Consider the following 4,147-nt stretch of genomic DNA (forward strand, 5'->3'; position numbering starts at 1 on the left):
TTTTTTGACGTGTTCACGGGTTCACACGCACACACGCGTGCAAAACCCGGGTTAACCCTTTCTTTGCAAAGCCAGATGTGCATCACCAAGATCAACACCATCATTATTATTATTATTCCACCTCTTTTTCTATTGCAGGCCTGGGCAAACTTCGGCCCTTCTCCAGGTGTTTTGGACTACAACTCCCACAATTCCTAACAGCCTACCGGCTGTTAGGAATTGTGGGAGTTGTAGTCCAAAACACCTGGAGCAGGGCCGAAGTTTGCCCAGGCCTGATCTACACTGTAGATTTGGCCCCACCTTAACTACCCCTGCTCAAGGTCATGGAATTTTGGGAGTTGTAGTTTGCTGGGGGGCCCCACCAAACTACATATCCCAGCAGTCCACAGCCCTGGCAGTTAAAGTAGGGCCAAACCGCATTCATTCATGATGCAACCCAGGATTCTTTGGGCCCTATATATATGTGGACTCATATAATCCGGTTTAAAGCAGGGATCAGATCCTGATATATATATATATATATAGAGAGAGAGAGAGAGAGAGAGAGCTCCCAGGATCTGATCCCAGGTTTTCTGTTTATCCCAGATTATCTGGCAGTGTGGACTCATATAATACGGTTTAAAGCAGGGATCAGATCCTGGGAGATAGATAGATAGATAGATAGATAGATAGATAGATAGATATAGATATATGAGTCCACACTGCCAGAAAATCTGTGATGAACAGAAAACCTGGGATCAGATCCTGGGAAATCTCTATCTATCTATCTATCTATCTATCTATCTATCTATCTATCTATCAGGATCTGATCCCTGCTTTAAACCGGATTATATGAATCCACACTGCCAGATAATCTGGGATAAACAGAAAACCTGGGATCTGATCCTGGGAGCTGTCTCTCTCTCTCTCTCTCTATATATATATCTCAGGATCTGATCCCTGCTTTAAACCGGATTTTATGAGTCCACACTGCCAGGTAATCTAGGATAAACAGAAAACCTGGGATCAGACCCTGGGAGTTCTCTCTCTCTCTCTATCAGGATCTGATCCCTGCTTTAAACCGAATTATATGAGTCCCACACTGCCAGATAATCTGGGATAAACAGAAAACCTGGGATGAGATCCTGGGAGCTCTCCCTCTCTCTATATATATATCAGGATCTGATCCCTGCTTTAAACCGGATTATATGAATCCACACTGCCAGGTAATCTGGGATAAACAGAAAACCTGGGATCAGATCCTGGGAGCTCTCTCTCTCTCTCTATATATATATATATATCATGATCTGATCCCATCTTTAAACCGGATTATATGAGTCCACACTCCCAGATAATCTGGGATAAACAGATAACCTGGAATCAGATCCTGGGAGCGCGCGCTCTCTCTCTCTCTATATATATATATAGATATATGTCAGGATCTGATCCCTGCTTTAAACCGGATTATATGAGTCCACACTGCCAGATAATCTGGGATAAGCATAAAATCTGGGTTCAGATCCTGGGAGCTATCTATCTATCTATCTATCTATCTCTATCTATCTATGGCCTTATATATATAGGGCCTGTTTGGAAAGGCGCTCTGTGATCCTCTTTATTATGATTGCGTATGATTTTCATTCTCTTTGTGTACACTCTCTGCAAAGAATTATGGGTCGCTGGCCCTTTAAGGCTTTGAAGCCCTCCCCTTTCCTCTCGCAAGGCTTCCTCATCGGCCGGGATTTGGCGCCACCTGCCGGCTGCAGAGGGATTCAGCAAGTCGAGCCAAAAAAGAAAATAGAAAGGGAAATAAAAAGCACAAATAATTATCAGGCCTCAAATTGCAGCTTTCCAAAATTGCTTGCTCAAGCTGCAAGCTTGCATTCCTCGCCAATGTACTCCTGTTTCCCAGCGCTAACTTTTCCCTTTTAGGAGTCCCAAGGCATGAGATTGGTACAGCCCTGCAGCTGGTTTTGGACTGTCCCTCCCATCATTCCTATGCTGGTTGGGGATAATGGGAGATGTAGTCCAGCAACATCTGGGCCCCGCAACATCTGGACCCCGCAACAAAAGATTCCCCCAGGCAGGAAGCAGCTAAGCTTTGGAGCTGCAAGGCTATTCAGTGCTAATCAAGGTGGCTGATGGCAACATTCACACCTGCCTCAAGCAGACAAGAGTTCTTTCTCCCATTCCACAGATACATAAACCCCGATGTTTATTGAACATCAAGAAAACTAAAGTGCTTTTCCAACCAATCCATCTGCAATGCCAGTAATATAGCTTAATGGTGCGACATTAGAAAATATTGACCATTTCTGCTACTTTAGCAACCACCTCTCCACAAAAGTCAACATTGACACTGAAATACAACACCGCCTGAGCTCTGCGAGTGCAGCATTTTTCTGAATGAAGCACAGAGTGTTTGAGGACCAGGACGTCTGTAGGGATACCAAGGTGCTTGTTTATAAAGCTACTAGATGTCCTCTGCCACGCGTTGCTGTGGCCCACATGGGGGCTTCTGTGTGGGAGATTTGGCCCAATTCTATTGTTGGTGGGGTTCAGAATGCTCTGTGATTGTAGGTGAACTATAAATCCCAGCAACTATAACTCCCAAATGTCAAGACTCTATTTTCCCCAAAGTCCACCAGTGTTCACATCTGGGCATATTGAGTATTCGTGTAGTTTGGTCCAGATCCATCATTGTTTGAGTGCACAGTGATCTCTGGACACAGGTGAACTACAACTCCAAAACCAAAGGACACTGCACACAAAACCCTTCCAGTATTTTCCGTTGGTCATGGGAGAACTGTGTGCCAAGTTTGGTTCAATTCCATCTTTGGTGGAGTTCAGAATGCTTTTTGATTGTAGGTGAACTATAAATCCCAGCAACCACAACTCCCAAATTACAAAATAAAAAAAAATTGAGTGAAGGACATACATTGGGTTGTTAGGTGTATGCTGTCCAAATTTGGTGTCGATTGGCCCACTGGTTTTTGAGTTCTGTTAATCCCACAAACAAACACTCAGAACTTCCGTGACCAATAGAAAATGCTGGAAGGGTTTGCTGGGCATTGTCCTTGAGTTTTGGAGTTGTAGTTCACCTACATCCAGACAGCACTGTGGACTCAAACAATGAATGATATGGACCAAACTTGGCACAAATACTCAATATGCCCAAATGTGAACACTAGTGGAGTTAGGGGGAAAGAGACCTTGACATTTGGGAGTTGTAGTTGCTGGGATTTATAGTTCACCTACAATCAAGGAACATTCTGAACCCCACCAATGATAGAATTGGGCCAAACCCCCAGGTTGAGAAACACTGTTCTGCACAGTTCAAAAACATGCAAATGTGAGTAGATCAATAGGTACCGCTTTGGCAGGAAGGTAACGGTGCGCCATGCAGGCCACATGACCTTGGAGGTGTCTACGGACAACGCTGTCTCTTCTGCTTAGAAATGGAGATGAGCACCAGCCCCCAGATTTGTACATGACTGGACTTAATGTCAGGGCAAAACCTTTACTTTTACCTTATCAGTAAACTAGTATTCAGCGTTATTTCACTAGGGTGGTGAAATGTTTTGAGTTCAGATTCTAAACAACCAGGGTGTGTATCTGTTGCATTGCTTTTTTCCTTTCATCTTCCCCCTTTTCTCCATTCCATGGAACTTGGATCTCTGGCCGGCCGTCTCCAGACGTGGTTCCTGGCGTTTACATTTTTGCTGATCCTGGAATATTTTTTAAGGTTTCCCACTTCCTCTTTCCCCATCTCTCTCTTGTTATCCCCTCCTTCTTTTCTCAGGCATGGCTGCAATCCAGGGCTCCCAGATCCTTTTAAAGCAGCAATCTCCAGCAATCACAAGCTTGAATTTTTCTACTACCTGGAGAAGGAGAGATATAGTATGATTCTTGGGGGGGGGGGGGGGGAGGGAAAGAAATAGGTTCAAGGAGTACAGATCTTTATTTTTTAAGAACCTGGCAAAGGAGAGTTATAACTTCCAGGTTGCTGTGAGTTTTCTGAATTGTGTGACCATGTTGCAGAAGCATCCTCTCCTGACGTTTTGCCCTCATCTGTGGCATGCATCCTCAGAGGTTGTGAGGTCTGTTGGAAGCTAGGCAAGTGGGGTTTATATAGAATAATAGAATCATAGAATCAAAGAGTTGGAAG

The sequence above is a fragment of the Anolis sagrei genome, chromosome 6, assembly GCF_037176765.1.
Source record: "Anolis sagrei isolate rAnoSag1 chromosome 6, rAnoSag1.mat, whole genome shotgun sequence".
Classification (NCBI taxonomy): Eukaryota; Metazoa; Chordata; class Lepidosauria; order Squamata; family Dactyloidae; genus Anolis; species Anolis sagrei.